A 7,078-nucleotide genomic window follows, 5' to 3' on the forward strand; every position below is an offset into this window, starting at 1 on the left:
TCTTTTGTATTTCTTTTTTTTTTTTGCTGTGATTAAGTTCTAATTACTGGTTTTCAAAATGTACTTTTAACAGTTTTATATTAAATTTTAAAGTGTTCTACAAAAACCTGTCTGCATTTTGCGCTGATGACAGAAATATGAGACTCTGATGTTTAAGTCAGTTAAAACATGCATTGTTATAACTAATGGGTGTCGCAGATTGTATAAAACAGTTAAGGATATCAAATGTAAAAATAATTTGCAGCCATCCTTCAACTAGAAGTGGTTGATTATTGAACCTGTCAACAGTTTATGATTTTAAACAAGATGGAATACTTAGTCTAGATTGAGACAAAGATATCAATAGAAATATTGATTGCATGATAATGGTAACACCTCAAAGCATATTATAGGCATGATTTTTGTATGCCAGTAATTGCGACAGCTGTGGTTCTCATGAATTTATATTGCTGAGGAGGGAAAATGGGATACAAAAAAGTTATTTGTTTCGGCAAAAAGAGTACTTAATTGATAAATATAACATAGCATCAAATGTTGTATTGACGAATGGTTATGGTACGATACAATGCTAACATAGCGAATACGGGACAAATAACTGATATCGCATATACACATGTACATATGTACCAAACGAAAAGCACATATCGAGTATTTGTAATGGTTCAAAATTAACAACACATGACTGACATGTATTTTAGGGTTATATCACGAAGGGTAACAATGTACATAGTTATCAAAGGTACTGGTCAGGATTATAACTTAAAACGCCAGACGCGCGTTTGGTCTACATAAGACTCATCAGTGACGCTCAGATCAAAATATTTATAAAGCCAAACCAGTACAAACTTGAAGAGCATTATTTAGGACCCCAAAAATCACCAAAATCATTGATACTTGGCCTAGGGCAGTTACAGAGATCCACAGTACTAGTCACAAAGAATCTACAGGTTTGTTGCAATAATTTTCTTCATTTTTAACTCTGAAAACAGTAGAACTTTAATTTTGATATTATGTTTTGATTTCAAAAACGCCATTAATAGATTAAAAATCCTGATAATAGAAACAACCAAACAACCAAAAGTCAACAAACACTGAATAAAACAATAAAAAAAACACTCTATGACATATATTTCGAACAACTGATTTATTATTGCTATTAGATGGTGACTGACAATTTTCAACGGAAAATGTGTTCTCGTTCTCGTCTGTTTGTTAATATATATTTATTCGTTATTTGTTACTTTATGTGGTGATATTCCTATCAAAAATTGGATAGTTAACATGTTAATTTATCGATTTGTGGTCTAATAAATATTGTTGGGAAAATTATAACTGAAAGTGGCGTGAAAAGCAAAAGACTGTAAAAAAAAGAGACAACAGAGAAAGTGACAATAAATGAAAAATAGAGTCAAACAGTTGCTAGCCTTTCACAAATACTGCCCATTTCAAGACTTCACGAAACCAGTTGTTGTTTCTTATACTTGTGTTTTTTTGAGAGGTAAATGAATGACCAATTAAAACAATAGCTAGCTTCTTGTAGTAGCGAGCACTTTTTTTACCCTTCTTTCCATGTTGTAGTCCATTTATTTATTTCCATGTTTAAGTTAGTGGTCATTCCGTTGGTAGCTTCATATAGTTTATGTTATTATCGTGTGGTTTAGTTTCCCTTGTTTTTGTTTTTAATCTGCTTAGAAAGGGTTCTATAGTGTCATATTTAGCCCATCCATTAATGATGATGAAACATATCGGTACTGACGAAATCAGTCAAAATTAAGAAGAGAAGACTTCATCTTTGCGTACATTAAGCACTGGTTTCATAGTTTAGATGTGTGTAGGAGGCAGCACTCTATTGAGGTTATTATGATAAGAAGCGCTATCTTAGAAAAACCGCTCCAACTGTATAATATATTCTGAATATGTAGATTCTTCTGGAATAAAACTACATAAAAAACGGAAGCTTGACAAATTTAGAAGTTGAAATCGTCTCTTTTGTTTAAAACAAATTGATTACACTTTGTTAAGATCACCAAATATGATTTGGGTTATAAATGAATGATAAAATTGTACTCAGAAACCCGTTCTTCTTGAAAACAATTATGGTGACCTACTTTGTTTTAATAAAATTAAAATGTAAATACATTTAGACACTGTTTCCGGAATATTTAAGCAAAATCTATAGTAAATGAATTTAAGTATCTAGCTTCCTCAATCTTTAAACGCAAGGAAATACAAATGATCATGGTAAAAGCATAGGATGAAGTTACTATAAAATACATAAATAATCAGAAGCATTAAATCCAAAACGTGACTTAAAAATAGCTAAGTTTGTCTAAGTTTTAGTTAGCTTTGCCATAAGAAATTGCAATCTTAGTTTAATTGTTATATATTTAAATGAAATTCCTTATTAAAAATATTTTATCTAGAAAATGACAGTACCATGAACAAATTTGGTGGAAGGAATGCTCTGAACTATTAGTCGTAGCACAGTCCAGTAAAGAGAGGATAAAACCGCAATATGCAGACTTCGCTGTCTTCGTCACGAGTTCCTGTGATAATTTCCATCAGGGTAGTACTACACTCGGAAACAAAGATTCTGAATCAGTGGGGGAGCCTTAATTTTAAAATAAACGAAACAAAATCGTGCAAATAATTGGTAAATGTACATTTCAACACAATTTTTTTTCTGAATTCGGTGTAGTGGAATCACAACGAAGAGTTAGGCAAAGAGTTAAATCCAATTAGGTTATGAAATGACTTCAACAAAAATTATGACTAACATCAAAATTTCAACTTTAATATATACCACTTGCCAAAATAATTCACTGAGTAATCGTAATTACAGACCAAAATTAATGTTGGAGAAGTCTAGTGATGAAATAATTTGATGGGTAAGAACATACAATAGAAAGATAAAGAACAACCTTTTTTGTCAACGGACATAAGAGTTTGTATGGTATTGAGTATTTGTGTTTATCAGATTTTTCCATGAAAGAAAATCACTTGAAGCAACAACAAAAATCTTATAATTAACCAATATCAAAAGTTTCATATAAAACTTGCATGCAACCATAAATGACTGTGTACATTTAGAAGTGTGAACGTTTGAGCCAAAATCTTTTATCTTTGAAAATGCAAACATGAAGTCAGGATAAGAGCAAATAGGTCGTAGGTTTTTTTGTCCAATACTTTGGGTTTATATAAATCAAAATTATTATGGTTAAGCAGGTACATTTTTAGTAATGTATCTCGAAACATATAAGTCAAACTCGGAGACAAATGGAAGACAAATTGTTCTTTAAGTTGTTTTATTAAAATAAATAAATTAAGGTGATGCCTCAAATTTACGCCTTTTATTCGGAAATTCAATTTAATTGAATAAATTGATTAATTAGTTGGACTTATTGTGTATATGAAACACATTATTTGCATATCGATTAAGCGTAGGTGTTCATATATTTTCCCACATAACCATATAGTAAACGCCCCCGCAATTTTAGCTTACCCATAGACCAAAAAAATATTTATCTAACCATAGATTCTGAATAGAAAAAATAACAGATGGAAGCTTTTGTTTAGGCCGCCTACATTCAATGTTAAATTGATCTTTCATTTAGTGAAAAAAAGAAAATTGAAGACAATTTTTATTTTTATATTATATATTATTTTTAGATTTTAAAATTTAGTAACGCTTTATATTACACTGTTTTACCTTGGAGTTGCGAATAGTTCTTTTAAACCTAAAAGTGGTATAAATCGATATACCTTTTTAGATAAATGGCAGTTAAAATATATAAATGCTGTTAAAAATGTGTCATATTCCATTGGAATTTTAGAGTTTAATTTGATAAATATTGGGTGCCAGGAATGATCTTGAATGATTCGGATAATAGCGTATTAAAAGCAGAAATATCATATTTGAGGAGAAAGTTACCTGTAAGCTTCCAGAAATTATTGGGATAGCCTTAAACCTTAATGATAAGCAAATCTTAAGCTGCTTTCATTAAGTTGTGTCATGAAATGGCGCCATGACCTTCCAAACCTTCCAAACCTTGATCTTTAAATGAAGTTACTACTTTAATAACATATTTACAAAGAAGCAAAATGAAAGTATGCCTCAAAAGTTGAAAAATAAAGTTAAATAAACAAACAAAAAACGAAAAAGGTAAGAATAAACAAATAAAGCAAGAACTTGCTAGTGGTATTTGTTCGTTTTTTTCTCTCTCCATAGATAATAAGATTTAAAAAAATAATCGGATATGATATTCTAAAGGTTACGTTGACCTTGGATCCATGTGCTTATTCTAATCAAACAAAGAGAATCCACTCACAACAAAATATCTAAGATGAGTATTAAAATACAACGTTAACGGACACAGCATGTGCAATAAAAACACAAACAGGGCAACAGGCAATACAAAACCAAAATGAACGACAGAAAATGTCGTAATGAGAATATATATTAAAGTCATACGATCCATCAAACACTGCACAGAAAATGAAAAATTAAGCTCTATGAATCCTACCAAAATTCAGTCGTGACCTCAGTTGCCTATATGTAAACAAAAAAGAGGCGTAGTATAGCAAGAGGGCATTCAAACGTTAGGCAGCAACCATTTGATTTTCGGGGGGGCTATGGTTTTTTTTTCTGGACAATCTATTTTTTTCGCGACAAGTCGAAAACAATTTTTTTCTTTCAATTTTAGCATTACATATAGTGGCAGCTGAGGGTGAAACAAACATTTTTTTTTTCTTAGTATCAAAAACAAATTATTTTTTTCTCCAAAAACTGGAAACAATATTTTTTTTCCAAAAAAAACCATAGCCCCCCCCCCCCCCCCCCCAGAAAATCAAATGGTTGCTGACTTATTAGTCGAAGATTACTGATGACACCATGGCCAAAACCTGTTCCTATTCAAACAGTAAAACCCGTCGTTTTAAATGGACGTCAAGTTGGTTACTTATTCCCTATTCCCTATTCGTTACCTATTCGTTACCTATTCCCTATTCCCTATTCGTTACTCGTTTTAATCATATTAAACTCCGAAAACTCTGTCTATTCAGCGTTAATTAATAATGATGTTAATGTCAATAACTTACATTGAGTTGTAAGCATTGCATGTACGTATCACAAACACAAAGTGGAAAATAAAACGAAGTTTAAGTAAAAAGATATCAACAATTTTAAATTAATGATAGAAGCTGTAATTAAAATACTCTTTCGAAAAAAAAACAGTAAAAAGATGCTTCATAGAACCAAATACTATGGTTTTTTTTCGTTTATACACAAAGATAGGTAAAACGGATCGATTTACCTGAATACGTCTTTTATAAAAAATGTCCTCGTCTTTTTTTTAAGTACTGACGTTTGTTCTGAATGTATTGCATCATTCCGAAACTTAAGCAACACATAAACTGACAGGAAGTACGGTTTAAAGCGTTTGTTTGCTTTTTATGACCATTTCCAGAATAACTCTTGTCATATTTGCACAGATTTTGAAACAAGTGTAATCCTTCAATTTATAGATTTGTTTCGATTTTAAAAACATGACATTTCTAATTTTGTTTTGTTTGCATTACACTTTAGATGCATATATATATATGAAATATATTTTTTTTAGAAACACGTGATTTAAATCAAATAGAGTTATTTTTGGCCTAACTTTAAATGAATGTCTGCAAGTAATAAAAAAAAATCAAATAAAAAATTATCGATTATTAAAATTATGAAGAATGTTCTTTTAGCACTGAATAAAATGAAAAATAAGAGAAGTTATGATTTAAATTATGAAGCATGTTCCTTTTATAGTATTGATTAAAAATCAAAAATCATAGAGATGATAAGAACAAATTCAAGATATGATAAGTACGACATATTAAAATATTCTAAATAGTTTTACTCACTTTTAATAGTTGCGCTTATCACATACACTATCTACTAACGATAAGTTTTTAAAATATTTTAGAAATTCCAATTATTTTCCCATTATGAACGATGTAGCAAGCATGTTCTAAAGTTGTTTTAATCATTAACAGTCAGAAATTGGTTTTTGAACGTAACATCAATATTTATAGGAATTCGGCTTCATTACGTACTAACGCCTAACACCAATGAGAAACGCTGGACCGTATACGTTAAATGGCGGTCGATGCTTCCCTATTAATAAATGCATTAAGTTTGTCCTTCTTGTCAATAGATGTTTTGATTTGATTTCAGTAATGGCTATTCATTATAAGAATAGAGTTTAAATCTCAAACCCATTTCTGCTAGTATCATTACAGCAAAACTTGAAAAGAGAGCAAATAGCAAAAGTAGATATCTAAACAATTATAATTTTTACTTGATTATCATTTGTCATCTGTACCATTTGTTATTTTTATTTATGATATTTGTTTTAGAATTATGTATTAATTTCCTTCTTCGATTTTTTTACAAATTCGATGGCGTTAAAAGAGGAAATTTAGTCACGAATGAAACATGAGTCGAAACTTTGAAATTGAAATTCCTTCCAAAACAAATTGATAGAGGATTTGTTACATAGTCAAAAATAAGCCCCCACATAGTTACGGAAGATGAATAATATTCCGTGTATTATTTCGCAACAAGGCCATGACGAACAATTATTAATGTATATATGATGATATTTGGTTTTCTAACACATTTTCACATAGATTATAAAAAAGAAGATGTGGTATGATTGCCAATGAGACAACTATCCATAAAAGACCAAAATGACACAGACATTAACAACTATAGGTCACCGTACAGCCTTTAACAATGAGCAAAGCCCATACCGCATAGTCAGCTATAAAAGGTCCCGATAAGACAATTGCAATGTAAAACAATTCAAACGAGAAAACTAACGGCCTTATTTATGTAAAAAAATGAACAAAAAACAGATGTATTTTATGTTGACTGGAAGACAGAAGGATTACTTTTGTTTAGTACATAAAACTGATTTAAACATCAAAATCACATCAAGTATAACAAGCTATAATGTTTTTTTAAGATCTTGTCCACGTGAAATTGTAATATAAATGGACTTACTTTTTTGGTACCTAATTTGGAACATATACAATT

General features: G+C 30.2%; 1 protein-coding gene across 1 annotated transcript in view; it reads right to left on the reverse strand.

Annotated features, from left to right (window-relative positions):
* LOC143072820 (synaptic vesicular amine transporter-like) overlaps window positions 1-6,057 on the reverse strand; it is a 42,694-nt gene extending 36,637 nt beyond the window's left edge. Inside the window, exon 1 of the mRNA XM_076247924.1 lies at window positions 5,902-6,057. The gene's annotated coding sequence lies outside the window, so the exon portion shown is untranslated. The remainder of the gene's footprint in view (window positions 1-5,901) is intronic.
* Between the last annotated feature and the right edge of the window lie 1,021 nt (window positions 6,058-7,078).

The sequence above is a fragment of the Mytilus galloprovincialis genome, chromosome 4 (assembly GCF_965363235.1).
Source record: "Mytilus galloprovincialis chromosome 4, xbMytGall1.hap1.1, whole genome shotgun sequence".
Classification (NCBI taxonomy): Eukaryota; Metazoa; Mollusca; class Bivalvia; order Mytilida; family Mytilidae; genus Mytilus; species Mytilus galloprovincialis.